Raw genomic sequence first — 12,067 nt, forward strand, 5'->3', positions numbered from 1 at the left:
TGTTAAAAACCCTTCAATATCAGCTTTATCCTTCACTTCATTAGAATCCACCATTAAATGGTCAGGAAGGCCAGAGTAATGTACAGAGTAATGTACAGAGTAAAGTTCTGTAATATTGTATTTTTTACAGTAAGTTCACAAGTGACACCTTGTGGATACTGGGTGAAATACAACTTGTGCAATAATAGTGCAATGAATAACATTCTACCAGGCAGTTTAAATGTCTGTTCAGCTGTAATGTCAACCTGGTGTCATAGACTAGATGTAAATCCTGGACATTCAAATTAGTATGATATGTTATGTTTGGTATGGTTACATAAGACAGAGGTTGCGAGTTTGAATCTCATGACCGACATCTTTAGCATTTTAGCTAATTAGCAACTTTTCAACTACTAGCAACTACTTAGCATGTTAGCTAACACTAACCCTAACCTTAACCCTTTTAGCTAACCCTTCCCCTAGCCCTAACCTAACCCTTTAACCTAACTCCTAAACTTAACCCTAACCTTAACCCTTTTAGCTAACTCTTCCCCTAGCCCTAACCTAACCCTTTAACCTAACTCCTAAACTTAACCCTAACCTTAACCCCTAGCCTAGCTAACATTAGCCAGCTTGCTAATGTTAGCCCTCTAGCTAGAATTTGTAGCATATCATACATTTCGCAAACTTGTAACATATAATACAAATCTGCTGTATCCTGTAGTCCAAACTTCAGCTCTTTTATTTTGTTGACGTTGAGAGAAAGGTTATTTTCCTGGCACCACTCCGCCAGGGATCTCACTTCCTCCCTGTAGGCATGTTTCGTTGTTGTTGGTAATCAGACCTACCACTGTTGTCTAATCGGCAAATTTGATGATTTAGTTGGAGACGTGTGTGGCCACGCAGTCATGGGTGAACAGAGAGTGCAGGAGGGAGCTGAGCACGCACCCCTGTGGGGCCCCCGTGTTGAGGATCAGCGTGGCGGAGGTGTGATGCATACTTTCACCACTTGGGGTCAGCCTGTCAGGAAGTCCAGGACCTAGTTGCACAGGGAGGGTTTGGAACCAACGCCCTGAGCTTAGTGATGAGCTTGGAGGGCACTATGGTGTTGAAAGCTGAGCTAGAGTCGATGGACAGCATTCTTAAGTAGATATTTCTCCTGTCCAGGTGGGATAGGGAAGTGTACAACGCAATGGTGATTGCATCGTCTGTGGATCTGGTGGGGCGGTATGCAAATAGAAGTGGGTCTAGGGTGTCGGGTAAGGTGAAGGTGATATGATCCTTAACTATCCTCTCAAAGCACTTCATGATGACAGAAGTGAGTGCTACGGGGCGATAGTCATTTAGTTCAGTTACCTTTGCTTTCTTGGGTACAGGAACAATGGTGGACATCTTGGCAGCTTGATGTTGCTTTCCTTCAAGCGGGCGAAGAAGGTGTTTAGCTTGTCTGGGAGCGAGGCGTCGGTGTCCGCAACCTGGCTGGTTTTCCCTTTATAATACGTATTTGTTTGGAGTCACTGCCACATACGTCTGAGCCGGTGAACTGCGTCTCCATTTTGTCCATGTACTGTTGTTTTGCCTCTATAATTGCCTTACGAAAGTCATAGATGGTCTTTTCATACATGTCCATGTTCCCAGTCACCAAGCCATCGTTAAATGTGATGGTTCGCGCTTTCAGTTTTGTGCAAATGCTGCAATCTATCCACAGTTTTTGGTTTGAATAAGTTCTAATCGGGAATAACATGCTCTACGCACTTCCTGATGAACCCAGTCACCAAGTCAGTGTATACGTCTATAGTATTCTCAGACGCGACCCAGAACATTTCCCAGTCCGTGTGGCCTCCCCTCCTCCCACACTTCTCCAGCAGGTTGCATGCAGCGCCCACCAATAGCCACCCACCTTCAGTCCTCTTGCCCTCTTTCTCTCTCTGCCTCCTACCACTTCCTCCTTACCTGCCTCCCACCATCCCTGCCTCCCAGCACACACCAACAGCTGCCCCCCCCCCCCCTGCCTTCCACTCTCGCACCAGGCTACACGCTTTTCCCCTGAACTAGGACCTCCATCTCAAATGAGTAGGGAGAAACCCTTTGAACTAGGTACTACCTGAAATTGTACAATTAGAACACAGATGTATAATTGTATTATATTTAGTGTATTTTCTTCAAAGTACCATTAAAGGTTTTGAACTTTGTGAGTCATTTGAACAGTAGGTGTGGTAGCAGGGGTTGGGTGCTCCTGTTTGAATGTAGGTGAATGGTGTGATGAATTGCACAGCTGTGCGCACCCTCCTGTTTTCCACTATAAGGTCTAGTTGTGGAGTGCTATATTTGGATAACCTTCTGTGGTATGGCGCTAAGGTCCATTTTGTTTACACAAAAAGTTTGAGAGACTAGAGTAGAATAGAGAACCTTTATTTACTCTCATAGGGGCAATTTGCTTTACATCTGTCAGTCAATCAATGTAAAATCAATGTAAATGTAAACATTGGGTGAAGAGTTACTACTGGTACAGAGTTACTACTGGTACAGAGTTACTACTGGTACAGAGTTACTACTGGTACAGTATGTAGCCACTAGCCAGTATACTTAAAGAAAAACAGACTCCGCCCAAGGTGCTATGAATATGTACATTCACCTTTAAAGTATAAGAGTTGTAGGGTAGATGTCTCCCTAGCTGTAGAGTATAGATCATCTTTAGTATCCCAGAGCTGGTCAATAAAAGTTCATCTACAAACAACATTGGATGAAGAGTTACTATAATTTGGCCATTTTGCCCTTGCTGTACAGAGCTGAGAAGCTGCCAATTTGGTTCTCTATTCTCTACACAAGGCATCAATTAGCAGAGTAAAGGAGGGTTATGAGTGGGCCTTACGCATGATGATATTTCCGTGTGCCTGCGGCCAGCAGGGCAGCAGCAGCCCAGTCCTCTCTCTCTCTCTCTCTCTCTCTCTCCCTCTCCTCCTCGCTTCCTCTCTCTCGCTCTCCCTCTCCTCCTCGCTTCCTCTCTCTCTCTCCCTCTCTCTCTCTCTCTCTCTCTCTCTCTCTCTCTCTCTCTCTCTCTCTCTCTCTCTCTCTCTCTCCCTCTCCTCCTCGCTTCCCCTCTCTCTCTCTCTCTCTCTCCCTCTCCTCCTCGCTTCCTCTCTCGCTCCCTCTCTCTCTCTCTCTCTCTCTCCCTCCCTCTCTCTCTCTCAGCCCAAACTTTCCACCCTGATGTGTTATGGTGTGATATAAACAACGTTCACTATACCAAGCTGTCATTATGTGTGCTATTTATAGAGTAGTAACTTAGTAACTGATATGTAGACATAGGCATGTTAACATCATCATGACATTGGTGCCCCCTTTCATTGTTGTGTTGTGTCACAAAATGTCATACACACACACACACACACACACACACACACACACACACACACACACACACACACACACACACACACACACACACACACACACACACACACACACACACACACACACACACACACACACACACACACACACACACACACACACACACAGGTGTAAGACGAATATTACAATAAATCTTTCCTACCAGCAGGTGGGGGCAATACACCACTCATGTCACTTTTCTGACTATAACTGCTGCTACAGAGCACCGTGACATTTCTCTGTGGCGAGGCCACACATAGATATCAACCTGAAACAGTGGCCCCCTCATCTTATTGTCACATGGTTCATAGATATTGCAGTGTAACAAACTAATTTACAGCTATATTGCATTGTCGTTAAATTACTGCCATGTGTGAATTCACATTTAATCAAGTCATATTATCTTAAATAGTTTATAAATCATACTTTAAGTATATTACTTTACATATATTGTGAATGGTAATTTACATGTTAGATTTACGGTGTTTCAAATGTCACTCTTCACTTTCTCCTCAATGTTTTGTTCCAGGTGCAGACTGAGACACGGACACTGAGAGTGGACTCCCCTATTGGTGTGCTGTGGTACTGCAGTGGGACCCCTGTGGAGATCCTTGACAGTTCTGTGCAGTGTGCGTCTGGGTGTGTGTGAGCACCCGTTGAGTAGGTGGGTGAGCTGGACGGGAGTGGGAGAGGTGGGAAGGGTGCAGATGGCCTGCAGAAGGAAGTTCGGGAGGGACAGACAGGGGCTACCTCCCAATTCTCCACCCTACTCCCAAAGTATACACTTGCACACTCCCCGTTATAGATTTTATAGCATAGGTTTGGGGTAACGATTGACTGGAGGGACTTTCCACCACTGCTAAATCGATGCAAGAAAGTGTACAAGTGCACACTTTGGGAGAAGGGTGGAAATCAGGATGCAGACAGGGTGTCAGAAAGAGTGGAGGGAGGGAGGGAGGGAGGCAGGCAGGGTGTAATGTATAAGGGAGGGATGGGTAGGTATGGACTGTCAGGTGCTGGGGTAGGAATGTACAGATTGGCAGGTACTGGGTAGGAATGGACTGTCAGGTACTAAGGTAGGACTGGACTGTCAGGTGCTGGGGTAGGAATGGACTGTCAGGTACTGAGGTAGGACTGGACTGTCAGGTGCCTGGGGAGGTATGGACTGTCAGGTACTGAGGTAGGACTGGACTGTCAGGTGCCTGGGGAGGTATGGACTGTCAGGTACTGGGTAGGACTGGACTGTCAGGTACCTGGGTAGGACTGGACTGTCAGGTGCTGGGGTAGGACTGGACTGTCAGGTGCTGGGGTAGGACTGGACTGTCAGGTGCCTGGGGAGGTATGGACTGTCAGGTACTGGGTAGGACTGGACTGTCAGGTACCTGGGTAGGACTGGACTGTCAGGTGCTGGGGTAGGACTGGACTGTCAGGTGCTGGGGTAGGACTGGACTGTCAGGTGCCTGGGGAGGTATGGACTGTCAGGTACTGGGTAGGACTGGACTGTCAGGTACCTGGGTAGGACTGGACTGTCAGGTGCTGGGGTAGGACTGGACTGTCAGGTGCTGGGGTAGGAATGGACTGTCAGGTACTGAGGTAGGACTGGACTGTCAGGTGCCTGGGGAGGTATGGACTGTCAGGTACTGAGGTAGGACTGGACTGTCAGGTGCCTGGGGAGGTATGGACTGTCAGGTACTGGGTAGGACTGGACTGTCAGGTACCTGGGTAGGACTGGACTGTCAGGTGCTGGGGTAGGACTGGACTGTCAGGTGCTGGGGTAGGACTGGACTGTCAGGTGCCTGGGGAGGTATGGACTGTCAGGTACTGGGTAGGACTGGACTGTCAGGTACCTGGGTAGGACTGGACTGTCAGGTGCTGGGGTAGGACTGGACTGTCAGGTGCTGGGGTAGGACTGGACTGTCAGGTGCCTGGGGAGGTATGGACTGTCAGGTACTGGGTAGGACTGGACTGTCAGGTACCTGGGTAGGACTGGACTGTCAGGTGCTGGGGTAGGACTGGACTGTCAGGTGCTGGGGTAGGACTGGACTGTCAGGTGCCTGGGGAGGTATGGACTGTCAGGTACTGGGTAGGACTGGACTGTCAGGTACCTGGGTAGGACTGGACTGTCAGGTGCTGGGGTAGGACTGGACTGTCAGGTGCTGGGGTAGGACTGGACTGTCAGGTGCCTGGGGAGGTATGGACTGTCAGGTACTGGGTAGGACTGGACTGTCAGGTACTGGGTAGGACTGGACTGTCAGGTTCTGGGGTAGGAATGTACTGTCAGGTACCTGGGTAGGACTGGACTGTCAGGTGCCTGGGGAGGTATGGACTGTCAGGTACCTGGGTAGGACTGGACTGTCAGGTGCCTGGGGAGGTATGGACTGTCAGGTACCTGGGTAGGAATGGACTGTCAGGTACATGGGGTAGGAATGGACTGTCAGGTACATGGGTAGGACTGGACTGTCAGGTACCTGGGGTAGGAATGTACTGTCAGGTACCTGGGGTAGGAATGTACTGTCAGGTACCTGGGGTAGGAATGTACTGTCAGGTACCTGGGGTAGGAATGTACTGTCAGGTACCTGCGGTAGGAATGGACTGTCAGGTACCTGCGGTAGGAATGGACTGTCAGGTACCTGGGTAGGAATGGACTGTCAGGTACCTGCGGTAGGACTGGACTGTCAGGTACCTGGGGTAGGAATGGACTGTCAGGTACCTGGGTAGGAATGGACTGTCAATTACCTGGGTAGGAATGGACTGTCAGGTCCTGGGTAGGAATGTACTGTCAGGTACCTGGGGTAGGAATGGACTGTCAAGTACCTGGGGTAGGAATGGACTGTCATGTACCTGGGGTAGGAATGGACTGTCAAGTACCTGGGATAGGAATGGACTGTCATGTACCTGGGGTAGGAATGGACAGAGTGTTAGATCCTAATCCAGACACTTGTCATCTCCCATTTGAACTACTACAACTCGCTGTTGGCTGCGCTTCCTGCTTGTGTCATCAAAGCCCTGAAACTTATTTTGAGACATGACATGTCTGAACGCTTTTTTACTGAACGCTTTTCTCACAAAAGATACCTTTATAGAAAATGACTCAGTAAAATACTACTTGACTAAAAGTCTACAAGTATTTTGTTTTAAATATACTTAAGTATCAAAAGTAAAAGTATAAATCATTTCAAATTCCTTATATTATTATATTTTATTTACGGATAATCAGGGGCACACTCCAACACTCAGACATCATTTACAAACCAAGCATGTGTGTTTAGTGAGTCCTCTGGATCAGAGGCAGTAGAGATGACCGAAGATGTTCTCTTGATAAGTGTGTGAATTGGATCATTTTCCTGTCCGGCTAAGCATTCAGAATGTAATGAGTACTTTTGGGTGTCAGGGAAAATGTATGGAGTAAAAAGTACATTATTTTCTCTAGGAATGTAGTGAAGTAAAAGTTGTCAAAAATATAAATAGTTATGTACAGATACCTCCAAAAAACTACTTAAGTAATACTTTCAAGTATTTTTACTTAAGTACTTTACACCACTGCAAAAAACAAGCGTATCTCTGTGAAATAGCAGAGGAGCACTGAGAGTATACCAAGCTTTTTATTTCAAAGTCTTTTACATTTAGTTTAGCTCGTGTCGCGCTAATTTCGCTTTTTGAGACTTTATGGAAACAACTTCGAAGATGACGAAGACCACGTTTTACGTTTAGCAGACGCTCTTGTCCAGACTTACCACATATCACAGTCATAGTACATTTTACGTTTAGCAGACGCTCTTGTCCAGACTTACCACATATCACAGTCATAGTACATTTTACGTTTAGCAGACGCTCTTGTCCAGACTTACCACATATCACAGTCATAGTACATTTTACGTTTAGCAGACGCTCTTGTCCAGACTTACCACATATCACAGTCATAGTACATTTTACGTTTAGCAGACGCTCTTGTCCAGACTTACCACATATCACAGTCATAGTACATTTTTCCTCAATAAAGTGGTTATCAGCTGGGTCAGAGCTAGTAAAGGGGGGAAGTAAAGTGCGACTGTTAGTTCATGAAAGGTCTTTTTTTTCCAGGGTGAGAGAATGTGCATAAGCATTTTCACTCAACATTAGTTTAAGCGTCTAGCAGGATATGCTACGTTTACGGGCTATTTGTCACATACAGTACACTGTGTGGACACTTCATCAACAGCAGGTCTTGGCCTCCATGTACCTTATTTAAAACAAAAGACAGCTATTGTCTGCACATCTGTATTGTAGAGGACAACAAAGAGAACACAATAACCCCCATTAAATACAAGAGATCTCTTTAACACAAACACCACCCAAAATAATGGCAACAATTAAACCAATATACAGAATTGAAGTGAAGTACAGTACTTTATTTGTGGGCAGGGCATGACAGGGGAAAGTGTTTCAGACACACAGTGTATCAGAACAGGTTAGATACAGTACATGACATCACAAAGGTCAGATGAGGTCATAAACTGTACATACAGTACATGACATCACAAAGGTCAGATGAGGTCATAAACTGTACATTCAGTACATGACATCACAAAGGTCATATGAGGTCATAATTATGCACATAGAACTACATACGTGAGTGGCATTCACGAGTCCTCTCCTGTTGTATCATCTGTGAGACCCAGGTCCAGTAAGATGCCGACATGGAGAAGAAGTAGGAGGCCAGACTAGACTAGACCAGACCAGACCAGACGTGGAGGTTGACTGGGGGCCAGGGGTGGATGCCGGTGCCCTCCTCCTCTCTCTCCCTCTTTTATCCCTCTCTCTCCCTCCCTGCTCGGGGGAATGGTGGTGAGTTCTTAGCAATAAGCGGCTGTCCTGGCTCATTCTGGGCTATGAGGTTGTGGGGAAAGGAGAGAGAGAGGGCAGAGAGAGGGCAGAGAGAGGGCAGAGAGAGAGAGAGAGAGAGAGAGAGAGAGAGAGAGAGAGAGAGAGAGAGAGAGAGAGAGAGAGAGAGAGAGAGAGAGAGAGAGAGAGAGAGAGAGAGAGAGAGAGAGAGAGAGAGAGAGAGAGAGAGAGAGAGAGATCTGGTCTCAAGAAGAGGGTGGGGATGAGAGCTGCTTGACTGACTGCTGACAATCGCTCCGTTTCCATGCTAACTGGGTCTGGCGGTTAGGATATGGGGGAGGATGGTAAAAAGCAGGCAACACCCTTGTGTGAAGCTTTGTTGTGTGACACATATGTAGCCCACCCCATTCCACATCCTAGATTGCAGGTTTGAGAGTGACAAATGGGACAGAGTCGGGCTCAGCTGAGGACAAAGGAAAAGTGGGAATCATATTTATACTTTAGAGATAGACTGTAGTGTTATATACTGTAGAGAGATATACTGTAGAGAGATAGACTGTAGAGAGATAGACTGTAGAGAGATAGACTGTAGAGAGATAGACTGTAGAGAGATAGACTGTAGAGAGATAGACTGTAGGGTTATATACTGTAGAGAGATATACTGTAGGGTTATATAATGTAGAGAGATATACTGTAGGGTTATATAATGTAGAGAGATAGACTGTAGGGTTATATCATGTAGAGAGATAGACTGTAGAGAGATAGACTGTACAGAGATAGACTGTAGAGAGATAGACTGTAGAGAGATATACTGTAGAGAGATAGACTGTAGGGTTATATACTGTAGAGAGATAGACTGTAGAGAGATAGACTGTAGAGAGATAGACTGTAGAGAGATAGACTGTAGATAGACTGTAGTGTGCGGTTAAAATTGGCAAAAAACACACACATTTCTTCACACAGGGTCGTGGGGTGAGACAGGGATGCAGCTTAAGCCCCACCCTCTTCAACATATATATCAACGAATTGGCGCGGGCACTAGAACAGTCTGCAGCACCCGGTCTCACCCTACTAGAATCCGAAGTCAAATGTCTACTGTTTGCTGATGATCTGGTGCTTCTGTCACCAACCAAGGAGGGCCTACAGCAGCACCTAGATCTTCTGCACAGATTCTGTCAGACCTGGGCCCTGACAGTAAATCTCAGTAAGACCAAAATAATGGTGTTCCAAAAAAGGTCCAGTCACCAGGACCACAAATTCCATCTAGACACCGTTGCCCTAGAGCACACAAAAAACTATACATACCTCGGCCTAAACATCAGCACCACAGGTAACTTCCACAAAGCTGTGAACGATCTGAGAGACAAGGCAAGAAGGGCCTTCTATGCCATCAAAAGGAACATAAATTTCAACATACCAATTAGGATCTGGCTAAAAATACTTGAATCAGTCATAGAGCCCATTGCCCTTTATGGTTGTGAGGTCTGGGGTCCGCTCACCAACCAAGATTTCACAAAATGGGACAAACACCAAATTGAGACTCTGCATGCAGAATTCTGCAAAAATATCCTCCGTGTACAACGTAGAACACCAAATAATGCATGCAGAGCAGAATTAGGCCGATACCCACTAATTATCAAAATCCAGAAAAGAGCCGTTAAATTCTACAACCACCTAAAAGGAAGCGATTCCCAAACCTTCCATAACAAAGCCATCACCTACAGAGAGATGAACCTGGAGAAGAGTCCCCTAAGCAAGCTGGTCCTAGGGCTCTGTTCACAAACACAAACACACCCCACAGAGCCCCAGGACAACAGCACAATTAGACCCAACCAAATCATGAGAAAACAAAAAGATAATTACTTGACACATTGGAAAGAATTAACAAAAAAACAGAGCAAACTAGAATGCTATTTGGCCCTAAACAGAGAGTACACAGTGGCAGAATACCTGACCACTGTGACTGACCCAAACTTAAGGAAAGCTTTGACTATGTACAGACTCAGTGAGCATAGCCTTGCTATTGAGAAAGGCCGCCGTAGGCAGACATGGCTCTCAAGAGAAGACAGGCTATGTGCACACTGCCCACAAAATGAGGTGGAAACTGAGCTGCACTTCCTAACCTCCTGCCCAATGTATGACCATATTAGAGAGACATATTTCCCTCAGATTACACAGATCCACAAAGAATTCGAAAACAAATCCAATTTTGATAAACTCCCATATCTACTGGGTGAAATTCCACAGTGTGCCATCACAGCAGCAAGATTTGTGACCTGTTGCCACAAGAAAAGGGCAACCAGTGAAGAACAAACACCACTGTAAATACAACCCATATTTATGTTTATTTATTTTAACTTGTGTGCTTTAACCATTTGTACATTGTTACAACACTGCATATATATAATATGACATTTGTAATGTCTTTATTGTTTTGAAACTTCTGTATGTGTAATGTTTACTGTTCATTTTTATTGTTTATTTGACTTTTGTATATTACCTACCTCACTTGCTTTGGCAATGTTAACACATGTTTCCCATGCCAATAAAGCCCCTTGAATTGAATTGAATTGAATTGAACTGTAGAGAGATAGACTGTAGAGAGATAGACTGTAGAGAGATAGACTGTAGGGTTATATAATGTAGAGAGATATACTGTAGGGTTATATAATGTAGAGAGATAGACTGTAGGGTTATATAATGTAGAGAGATAGACTGTAGAGAGATAGACTGTAGAGAGATAGACTGTAGAGAGATAGACTGTAGCGTTATATACTGTAGAGAGATAGACTGTAGAGAGATAGACTGTAGAGAGATAGACTGTAGAGAGATATACTGTAGCGTTATATACTGTAGAGAGATAGACTGTAGCATTATAGACTGTAGAGAGATAGACTGTAGAGAGATAGACTGTAGAGAGATAGACTGTAGATAGATATACCGTAGAGAGATAGACTGTAGAGAGATAGACTGTAGAGAGATATACTGTAGCGTTATATACTGTAGAGAGATAGACTGTAGCGTTATAGACTGTAGAGAGATAGACTGTAGAGAGATAGACTGTAGAGAGATAGACTGTAGAGAGATAGACTGTAGAGAGATAGACTGTAGAGAGATAGACTGTAGATAGATATACCGTAGAGAGATAGACTGTAGAGAGATAGACTGTAGAGAGATATACTGTAGCGTTATATACTGTAGAGAGATAGACTGTAGAGAGATAGACTGTAGCGTTATAGACTGTAGAGAGATAGACTGTAGAGAGATAGACTGTAGAGAGATATACCGTAGATAGATATACCGTAGAGAGATAGACTGTAGCGTTATAGACTGTAGAGAGATAGACTGTAGCGTTATAGACTGTAGAGAGATAGACTGTAGAGAGATAGACTGTAGAGAGATAGACTGTAGATAGATATACCGTAGAGAGATAGACTGTAGAGAGAGAGACTGTAGAGAGATAGACTGTAGCGTTATAGACTGTAGAGAGATAGACTGTAGAGAGATAGACTGTAGCATTATAGACTGTAGAAAGATAGACTGTAGCATTATAGACTAGAGAGATAGACTGTAGCATTATAGACTGTAGCGTTATAGACTGTAGAGAGATAGACTGTAGAGAGATAGACTGTAGAGAGAGAGACTGTAGAGAGATAGACTGTAGCGTTATAGACTGTAGAGAGATAGACTGTAGCATTATAGACTAGAGAGATAGACTGTAGCATTATAGACTGTAGCGTTATAGACTGTAGAGAGATAGACTGTAGAGAGAGAGACTGTAGAGAGATAGACTGTAGAGAGATAGACTGTAGAGAGAGAGACTGTAGAGAGATAGACTGTAGAGAGATAGACTGTACTGTAGGATAGAGGACAT

The sequence above is a fragment of the Salvelinus alpinus genome, chromosome 1 (assembly GCF_045679555.1).
Source record: "Salvelinus alpinus chromosome 1, SLU_Salpinus.1, whole genome shotgun sequence".
NCBI lineage: Eukaryota > Metazoa > Chordata > Actinopteri > Salmoniformes > Salmonidae > Salvelinus > Salvelinus alpinus.